We start from the raw sequence: 10787 nt of genomic DNA on the forward strand, positions 1-10787 counted from the left end.
AGGTTTGGTAAGGTTAGCAAGTTTTGTGTATATTTTTGCATTGTCGAATTCTTTGATTTCGGTGACGGTAAGGTTAGGTTGGGTTAGGTTGAGTGAGGAAAGCGAGTTTTGTGTATATTCTTGCAATCTCGAATTCTTTGATTTCGGTGATGGTTTGGTAAGGTTGGGTTAGGTTTGGTGAGGTAAGCGAGTTTTGTTTAAATTTTAAAATCTCGAATTCTTTGATTTCGGTGATGGTTAGGTTAGGTTGGGTTAGGTTTGGTGAGTTAAGCGAGTTTCGTGTATATTTTTGCAATGTCGAATTCTCTGATTTCGGTGATGGTAAGGTTAGGTTGGGTTAGATTTGGTGAGGTAAGCGGGTTTTGTGTATATTTTTGCGATGTCGAATTCTTTGATTTCGGTGATAGTTAGGCTAGGTTGGGTTAGGTTTGGTGAGGTTAGCGATTTTTGTGTTTATTTTTAAAATATCGAATTCTTTGATTTCGGTGATGGTTAGGTTAGGTTGGGTTAGGTTTAGTGAGGTAAACGAGTTTTGTGTATATTTTTGCAATGTCGAATTCTTTGATTTCGGTGACGGTTAGGTTGGGTTGGGTTATGTTTGGTGAGGTTAGTGAGTTTTGTGTAAATCTTAAAAACTCGAGTTCTTTGATTTCGTTGATCGTTAAGTTAGGTTGGGTTAGGTTTGGTGAGTGAAGCGAGTTTTGTGTATATTTTTGCAATGTCGAATTCTTTGGATTCGGTGACGGTTAGGTTGGGTTGGGTTAGGTTTGGTGACGTTAGCGAGTTTTGTGTGAATCTAAAAAACTCGAGTTCTTTGATTTCGATGATCGTTAAGTTAGGTTGGGTTAGGTTTGGTGAGTGAAGCGAGTTTCGTGTATATTTTTGCAATGTCGAATTCTTTGATTTCGGTGATGGTAAGGTTAGGTTGGGTTAGGTTTAGTGAGGTAAGCGAGTTTTGTGTATATTTTTGCAATGTCGAATTCTTTGGATTCGGTGACGGTTAGGTTGGGTTGGGTTAGGTTTGGTGACGATAGCGAGTTTTGTGTAAATCTAAAAAACTCGAGTTCTTTGATTTCGATGATCGTTAAGTTAGGGTGGGTTAGGTTTGGTGAGTGAAGCGAGTTTTGTGTATATTTTTGCAATGTCAAATTCTTTGATTTCGGTGGTGGTAAGGCTAGGTTGGGTGAGGGTTGGTTAGGTTAGCGAGTTTTGTGTATATTTTTGCATTGTCGAATTCTTTGTTTTCGGTGATAGTAAGGCTAGGTTGGGTTAGGTTTGGTGAGGTTAGCGAGTTTTGTGTATATTTTTGCATTGTCGAATTCTTTTATTTCGGTGATAGTGAGGCTAGGTTGGGTTAGGTTTAGTGAGGTAACCGAGTTTTGTGTATATTTTTGCAATGTCCAATTCTTTTATTTCGGTGATAGTAGGGCTAGGTTCGGTTAGGTTTGGTGAGGTTAGCGAGTTTTGTGTATATTTTTGCGATGTCGAATTCTTTGATTTCGGTGACGGTTAGGTTAAGTTTGGTTAGGTTTGGTGAGTGAAGCGAGTTTCGTGTATATTTTTGCAATGTCGATTTTGATTTCGGTGACGGTTAGGTTGGGTTGAGTTAGGTTTAGTGAGGTAAGCGAGTTTTGTGTATTTTTTTGCAATGTCGAATTCTTTGATTTCGGTGACGGTTAGGTTGGGTTGGGTTAGGTTTGGTAAGGTTAGCGAGTTTTGTGTAAATCTTGAAAACTCGAGTTCTTTGATTTCGTTGATCGTTAAGTTAGGTTGGGTTAGGTTTGGTGAGTTAAGCGAGTTTCGTGTATATTTTTGCAATGTCGAATTCTTTGATTTCGGTGACGGTTAGGTTTGGTTGGGTTAGGTTTGGTGGGGTTAGCGAGTTTTGTGTATATTTTTGCATTGTCGAATTCTTTGATTTCGGTGACGGTAAGGTTAGGTTGGGTTAGGTTTGGTGTGGTAAGCGAGTTTCGTGTATATTTTTGCAATGTCGAATTCTTTGATTTCGGTGATGGTTAGGTTAGGTTGGGTTAGGTTTGGTGAGGTTAGCGAGTTTTGTGTAAATCTTAAAAACTCGAGTTCTTTGATTTCGTTGATCGTTAAGTTAGGTTGGGTGAGGTTTGGTGAGTGAAGCAAATTTCGTGTATATTTTTGCAATGTCGAATTCTTTGATTTCGGTGATGGTTAGGTTAGGTTGGGTTAGGTTAAGTGAGGTAAGCGAGTTTTGTGTATATTTTTGCAATCTCGAATTCTTTGATTTCGGTGATGGTTAGGTTAGGTTGGGTTAGTTTTGGTGAGGTAAGCGGGTTTTGTGTATATTTTTGCATTGTCGAATTCTTTGTTTTCGGTGATAGTAAGGCTAGGTTGGGTTAGGTTTGGTGAGGTTAGCGAGTTTTGTGTATATTTTTGCATTGTCGAATTCTTTTATTTCGGTGATAGTGAGGCTAGGTTGGGTTAGGTTTAGTGAGGTAACCGAGTTCTGTGTATATTTTTGCAATGTCCAATTCTTTGATTACGGTGACGGTAAGGTTGGGTTGGGTTAGGTTTGGTGAGGTTAGCGAGTTTTGTGTATATTTTTGCTTTGTCGAATTCTTTTATTTCGGTGATAGTAGGGCTAGGTTCGGTTAGGTATGGTGAGGTTAGCGAGTTTTGTGTATATTTTTGCATTGTCGAATTCTTTAATTTCGGTGATAGTTAGGCTAGGTTGGGTTAGGTTTGGTGAGGTAAGCGAGTTTTGTGTATTTTTTTGCAATGTCGAATTCTTTGATTTCGGTGACGGTTAGGTTGGGTTGGGTTAGGTTTTGTAAGGTTGGCGAGTTTTGTGTAAATCTTGAAAACTCGAGTTCTTTGATTTCGTTAATCGTTAAATTAGGTTGATTAGGTTTGGTGAGTTAAGCGAGTTTCGTGTATATTTTTGCAATGTCGAATTCTTTGATTTCGGTGACGGTTAGGTTTGGTTGGGTTAGGTTTGGTGGGGTTAGCGAGTTTTGTGTATATTTTTGCATTGTCGATTTCTTTTTATTCGGTGATAGTTAGGCTAGGTTGGGTTAGGTTTGGTGAGGTAAGCGAGTTTTGTGTATATTTTTGCATTGTCGAATTCTTTAATTTCGGTGATAGTTAGTCTAGGTTGGGTTAGGTTTGGTGAGGTAAGCGAGTTTTGTGTATATTTTTGCAATGTCGAATTCTTTGATTTCGAAGATGGTTAGGTTAGGTTGAGTTAGGTTTAGTGAGGGAAAAGAGTTTTGTGTATATTTTTGCAATGTCGAATTCTTTGATTTCGGTGATGTTTACATTAGGTTGGGTTAGGTTAAATGAGGTAAGCGAGGTTTGTGTATATTTTTGCAATGTTGAATTCTTTGATTTCGGTGATGGTAAGGTTAGGTTGGGATAGGTTTGGTAAGGTTAGCGAGTTTTATGTATATTTTTGCAATGTCGAATTCTTTGATTTCGGTGATGGTTAGGTTAGGTTGGGTAAGGTTTGGTGAGGTAAGCGAGTTTTGTTTAAATTTGAAAATCTCGATTTTTTTGATTTCGGTGATGGTTAGGTTAGGTTGGGTTAGGTTTGGTGAGTTAAGCGAGTTTCGTGTATATTTTTGCAATGTCGATTTCTTTGATTTCGGTGATAGTAAGGCTTGGTTCGGTTAGGTTTGGTGAGGTTGGCGAGTTTTGTGTTTATTTTTGCATTGTTGAATTCTTTTATTTCGGTGATAGTAAGGCTAGGTTGGGTTAGGTTTGGTGAGTTAAGCGAGTTTTATGTATATTTTTGCAATGTCGAATTCTTTGATTTCGGTGATGGTAAGGTTAGGTTGGGTTAGGTTTAGTGAGGTAAGCGAGTTTTGTGTATATTTTTGCAATGTCGAATTCTTTGGATTCGGTGACGGTTAGGTTGGGTTGGGTTAGGTTTGGTGACGTTAGCGAGTTTTGTGTAAATCTAAAAAACTCGAGTTCTTTGATTTCGATGATCGTTAAGTTAGGTTGGGTTAGGTTTGGTGAGTGAAGCGAGTTTCGTGTATATTTTTGCAATGTCGAATTCTTTGATTTCGGTGATGGTAAGGCTAGGTTGGGTGAGGGTTGGTTAAGTAAGCGAGTTTTGTGTATATTTTTGCATTGTCGAATTCTTTTATTTCGGTGATAGTTAGGTTAGGTTAGGTGAGGTAAGCGGGTTTTGGGTATATTTTTGCATTGTCGAATTCTTTGATTTCGGTGATGGTAAGGTTAGGTTGGGTTAGGTTTAGTGAGGCAAGCGGGTTTTGTGTATAGTTTTGCAATGTCGAATTCTTTGATTTCGGTGACGGTTATGTTGGGTTGGGTTAGGTTTGGTGAGGTTAGCGAGTTTTGTGTATATTTTTGCATTGTCGAATTCTTTGACTTCGGTGATAGTTAGGCTTGGTTTGGTTAGGTTTCGTGAGGTAAGCGAGTTTTGTGTATATTTTTGCATTGTCGAATTCTTTTATTTCGGTGATAGAAGGGCTAGGTTGGATTAGGTTTGGTGAGGTTAGCGAGTTTTGTGTTTATTTTTAAAATTTAGAATTCTTTGATTTCGGTGATGGTAAGGTTAGGTTGGGTTAGGCTTAGTGAGGTAAGCGAGTTTTGTGTATATTTTTGCAATGTCGAATTCTTTGATTTCGGTGACGGTTAGGTTGGGTTGGGTTAGGTTTGGTGGGGTTAGCGAGTTTTGTGTATATTTTTGCAATATCGAATTCTCTGATTTCAGTGATGGTTAGGTCAGGTTGGGATAGGTTCGGTAAGGTTAGCAAGTTTTGTGTATATTTTTGCATTGTCGAATTCTTTGATTTCGGTGACGGTAAGGTTAGGTTGGGTTAGGTTGAGTGAGGAAAGCGAGTTTTGTGTATATTCTTGCAATCTCGAATTCTTTGATTTCGGTGATGGTTTGGTAAGGTTGGGTTAGGTTTGGTGAGGTAAGCGAGTTTTGTTTAAATTTTAAAATCTCGAATTCTTTGATTTCGGTGATGGTTAGGTTAGGTTGGGTTAGGTTTGGTGAGTTAAGCGAGTTTCGTGTATATTTTTGCAATGTCGAATTCTCTGATTTCGGTGATGGTAAGGTTAGGTTGGGTTAGATTTGGTGAGGTAAGCGGGTTTTGTGTATATTTTTGCGATGTCGAATTCTTTGATTTCGGTGATAGTTAGGCTAGGTTGGGTTAGGTTTGGTGAGGTTAGCGAGTTTTGTGTATATTTTTGCAATGTCGAATTCTTTGATTTCGGTGACGGTTAGGTTGGGTTGGGTTATGTTTGGTGAGGTTAGTGAGTTTTGTGTAAATCTTAAAAACTCGAGTTCTTTGATTTCGTTGATCGTTAAGTTAGGTTGGGTTAGGTTTGGTGAGTGAAGCGAGTTTTGTGTATATTTTTGCAATGTCGAATTCTTTGGATTCGGTGACGGTTAGGTTGGGTTGGGTTAGGTTTGGTGACGTTAGCGAGTTTTGTGTGAATCTAAAAAACTCGAGTTCTTTGATTTCGATGATCGTTAAGTTAGGTTGGGTTAGGTTTGGTGAGTGAAGCGAGTTTCGTGTATATTTTTTCAATGTCGAATTCTTTGATTTCGGTGATGGTAAGGTTAGGTTGGGTTAGGTTTAGTGAGGTAAGCGAGTTTTGTGTATATTTTTGCAATGTCGAATTCTTTGGATTCGGTGACGGTTAGGTTGGGTTGGGTTAGGTTTGGTGACGTTAGCGAGTTTTGTGTGAATCTAAAAAACTCGAGTTCTTTGATTTCGATGATCGTTAAGTTAGGTTGGGTTAGGTTTGGTGAGTGAAGCGAGTTTCGTGTATATTTTTGCAATGTCGAATTCTTTGATTTCGGTGATGGTAAGGCTAGGTTGGGTGAGGGTTGGTTAGGTTAGCGAGTTTTGTGTATATTTTTGCATTGTCGAATTCTTTGTTTTCGGTGATGGTAAGGTTAGGTTGGGTTAGGTTTAGTGAGGTAAGCGAGTTTTGTGTATATTTTTGCAATGTCGAATTCTTTGATTTCGGTGACGGTTAGGTTGGGTTGGGTTAGGTTTGGTGAGGTTAGCGAGTTTTGTGTAAATCTTAAAAACTCGAGTTCTTTGATTTCGTTGATCGTTAAGTTAGGTTGGGTGAGGTTTGGTGAGTGAAGCAAATTTCGTGTATATTTTTGCAATGTCGAATTCTTTGATTTCGGTGATGGTTAGGTTAGGTTGGGTTAGGGTTAGTGAGGTAAGCGAGTTTTGTGTATATTTTTGCAATCTCGAATTCTTTGATTTCGGTGATGGTTAGGTTAGGTTGAGTTAGTTTTGGTGAGTAAAGCGAGTTTTGTTTAAATTTTAAAATCTCGAATTCTTTGATTTCGGTGATGGTTAGGTTAGGTTGGGTTAGGTTTTGTGAGGTTAGCGGGTTTTGTGTATATTTTTGCATTGTCGAATTCTTTGTTTTCGGTGATAGTAAGGCTAGGTTGGGTTAGGTTTGGTGAGGTTAGCGAGTTTTGTGTATATTTTTGCATTGTCGAATTCTTTTATTTCGGTGATAGTAAGGCTAGGTTGGGTCAGGTTTAGTGAGGTAACCGAGTTTTGTGTATATTTTTGCAATGTCCAATTCTTTGATTACGGTGACGTTTAGGTTGGGTTGGGTTAGGTTTGGTGAGGTTAGCGAGTTTTGTGTATATTTTTGCTTTGTCGAATTCTTTTATTTCGGTGACGGTTAGGTTGGGTTGGGTTATGTTTGGTGAGGTTAGCGAGTTTTGTGTTAATCTTAAAAACTCGAGTTCTTTGATTTTGTTGATCGTTAAGTTAGGTTGGGTTAGGTTTGGTGAGTGAAGCGAGTTTCGTGTATATTTTTGCAATGTCGAATTCTTTGATTTCGGTGATGGTAAGGTTAGGTTGGGTTAGGTTTAGTGAGGTAAGCGAGTTTTGTGTATATTTTTGCAATGTCGAATTCTTTGGATTCGGTGACGGTTAGGTTGGGTTGGGTTAGGTTTGGTGACGATAGCGAGTTTTGTGTAAATCTAAAAAACTCGAGTTCTTTGATTTCGATGATCGTTAAGTTAGGGTGGGTTAGGTTTGGTGAGTGAAGCGAGATTCGTGTATATTTTTGCAATGTCAAATTCTTTGATTTCGGTGATGGTAAGGCTAGGTTGGGTGAGGGTTGGTTAGGTTAGCGAGTTTTGTGTATATTTTTGCATTGTCGAATTCTTTGTTTTCGGTGATGGTTAGGTTAGGTTGGGTAAAGGTTTGGTGAGGTTAGCGAGTTTTGTGTAAATCTTAAAAACTCGAGTTCTTTGATTTCGTTGATCGTTAAGTTAGGTTGGGTGAGGTTTGGTGAGTGAAGCAAATTTCGTGTATATTTTTGCAATGTCGAATTCTTTGATTTCGGTGATGGTTAGGTTAGGTTGGGTTAGTTTTGGTGAGGTTAGCGGGTTTTGTGTATATTTTTGCATTGTCGAATTCTTTGTTTTCGGTGATAGTAAGGCTAGGTTGGGTTAGAATTGGTGAGGTTAGCGAGTTTTGTGTATATTTTTGCATTGTCGAATTCTTTTATTTCGGTGATAGTGAGGCTAGGTTGGGTTAGGTTTAGTGAGGTAACCGAGTTTTGTGTATATTTTTGCAATGTCCAATTCTTTTATTTCGGTGATAGTAGGGCTAGGTTCGGTTAGGTTTGGTGAGGTTAGCGAGTTTTGTGTATATTTTTGCGATGTCGAATTCTTTGATTTCGGTGACGGTTAGGTTAAGTTTGGTTAGGTTTGGTGAGTGAAGCGAGTTTCGTGTATATTTTTGCAATGTCGATTTTGATTTCGGTGACGGTTAGGTTGGGTTGAGTTAGGTTTAGTGAGGTAAGCGAGTTTTGTGTATTTTTTTGCAATGTCGAATTCTTTGATTTCGGTGACGGTTAGGTTGGGTTGGGTTAGGTTTGGTAAGGTTAGCGAGTTTTGTGTAAATCTTGAAAACTCGAGTTCTTTGATTTCGTTGATCGTTAAGTTAGGTTGGGTTAGGTTTGGTGAGTTAAGCGAGTTTCGTGTATATTTTTGCAATGTCGAATTCTTTGATTTCGGTGACGGTTAGGTTTGGTTGGGTTAGGTTTGGTGGGGTTAGCGAGTTTTGTGTATATTTTTGCAATATCGAATTCTCTGATTTCAGTGATGGTTATGTTAGGTTGGGATAGGTTTGGTAAGGTAAGCAAGTTTTGTGTATATTTTTGCATTGTCGAATTCTTTGATTTCGGTGACGGTAAGGTTAGGTTGGGTTAGGTTTGGTGTGGTAAGCGAGTTTCGTGTATATTTTTGCAATGTCGAATTCTTTGATTTCGGTGATGGTTAGGTTAGGTTGGGTTAGGTTTGGTGAGGTTAGCGAGTTTTGTGTAAATCTTAAAAACTCGAGTTCTTTGATTTCGTTGATCGTTAAGTTAGGTTGGGTGAGGTTTGGTGAGTGAAGCAAATTTCGTGTATATTTTTGCAATGTCGAATTCTTTGATTTCGGTGATGGTTAGGTTAGGTTGGGTTAGGTTAAGTGAGGTAAGCGAGTTTTGTGTATATTTTTGCAATCTCGAATTCTTTGATTTCGGTGATGGTTAGGTTAGGTTGGGTTAGTTTTGGTGAGGTTAGCGGGTTTTGTGTATATTTTTGCATTGTCGAATTCTTTGTTTTCGGTGATAGTAAGGCTAGGTTGGGTTAGGTTTGGTGAGGTTAGCGAGTTTTGTGTATATTTTTGCATTGTCGAATTCTTTTATTTCGGTGATAGTGAGGCTAGGTTGGGTTAGGTTTAGTGAGGTAACCGAGTTTTGTGTATATTTTTGCAATGTCCAATTCTTTGATTACGGTGACGGTTAGGTTGGGTTGGGTTAGGTTTGGTGAGGTTAGCGAGTTTTGTGTATATTTTTGCTTTGTCGAATTCTTTTATTTCGGTGATAGTAGGGCTAGGTTCGGTTAGGTATGGTGAGGTTAGCGAGTTTTGTGTATATTTTTGCATTGTCGAATTCTTTAATTTCGGTGATAGTTAGGCTAGGTTGGGTTAGGTTTGGTGAGGTAAGCGAGTTTTGTGTATTTTTTTGCAATGTCGAATTCTTTGATTTCGGTGACGGTTAGGTTGGGTTGGGTTAGGTTTGGTAAGGTTGGCGAGTTTTGTGTAAATCTTGAAAACTCGAGTTCTTTGATTTCGTTAATCGTTAAGTTAGGTTGGGTTAGGTTTGGTGAGTTAAGCGAGTTTCGTGTATATTTTTGCAATGTCGAATTCTTTGATTTCGGTGACGGTTAGGTTTGGTTGGGTTAGGTTTGGTGGGGTTAGCGAGTTTTGTGTATATTTTTGCATTGTCGATTTCTTTTTATTCGGTGATAGTTAGGCTAGGTTTGGTTAGGTTTGGTGAGGTAAGCGAGTTTTGTGTATATTTTTGCATTGTCGAATTCTTTAATTTCGGTGATAGTTAGGCTAGGTTGGGTTAGGTTTGGTGAGGTAAGCGAGTTTTGTGTATATTTTTGCAATGTCGAATTCTTTGATTTCGAAGATGGTTAGGTTAGGTTGGGTTAGGTTTAGTGAGGGAAGCGAGTTTTGTGTATATTTTTGCAATGTCGAATTCTTTGATTTCGGTCATGTTTACGTTAGGTTGGGTTAGGTTAAATGAGGTAAGCGAGGTTTGTGTATATTTTTGCAATGTTGAATTCTTTGATTTCTGTGATGGTAAGGTTAGGTTGGGATAGGTTTGGTAAGGTTAGCGAGTTTTATGTATATTTTTGCAATGTCGAATTCTTTGATTTCGGTGATGGTTAGGTTAGGTTGGGTTAGGTTTGGTGAGGTAAGCTAGTTTTGTTTAAATTTTAAAATCTCGATTTTTTTGATTTCGGTGATGGTTAGGTTAGGTTGGGTTGGGTTTGGTGAGTGACGCGAGTTTCGTGTATATTTTTGCAATGTCGAATTCTTTGATTTCGGTGATGGTTAGGTTAGGTTGGGTTAGGTTTGGTGAGGTAAGCGAGTTTTTTTTAAATTTGAAAATCTCGATTTTTTTGATTTCGGTGATGGTTAGGTTAGGTTGGGTTAGGTTTGGTGAGTTAAGCGAGTTTCGTGTATATTTTTGCAATGTCGATTTCTTTGATTTCGGTGATAGTAAGGCTTGGTTCGGTTAGGTTTGGTGAGGTTAGCGAGTTTTGTGTTTATTTTTGCATTGTTGAATTCTTTTATTTCGGTGATAGTAAGGCTAGGTTGGGTTAGGTTTGGTGAGGTTTGCAAGTTTTGTGTTTATTTTTGCAATGTCGAATTCTTTGATTTCGGTGATGGTTAGGTTAGGTTGGGTTCGGTATGGTGAGGAGAGCGAGTTTTGTGTATATTTTTGCAATGTCGAATTCTTTGATTTCGGTGACGGTTAGGTTGGGTTGGGTTAGGTTTGTTGAGGTTAGTGAGTTTTGTGTAAATCTTAAAAACTCGAGTTTTTTGATTTCGGTGATGGTTAAGTTAGGTAACGTTAGGTTTGGTGAGTTAAGCGAGTTTTATGTATATTTTTGCAATGTCGAATTCTTTGAATTCGGTGATGGTTAGGTTAGGTTGTGTTAGAATTGGTGAGGTTAGCGAATTTTTTGTATATTTTTGCAATGTCGAATTCTTTGATTTCGGTGATAGTTAGGCTAGGTTGGGTTAGGTTTGGTGAGGTTAGCGAGTTATGTGAAAATCTGAAAATCTCGAATTCTTTGATTTCGGTGTCGGTAAGGTTGGGTTGAGTAAGGTTTGGTGAAGTGAGCGAATTTCGTGTATATTTTTGCAATGTCGAATTCTTTGATTTCGGTGATGGTATGGTAAGGTTGGGTTAGGTTTGGTGAGGTTAGTGGGTTTTGTGTATAT

Source organism: Arctopsyche grandis, chromosome 3, assembly GCF_051622035.1.
Source record: "Arctopsyche grandis isolate Sample6627 chromosome 3, ASM5162203v2, whole genome shotgun sequence".
NCBI classification, from domain to species: domain Eukaryota; kingdom Metazoa; phylum Arthropoda; class Insecta; order Trichoptera; family Hydropsychidae; genus Arctopsyche; species Arctopsyche grandis.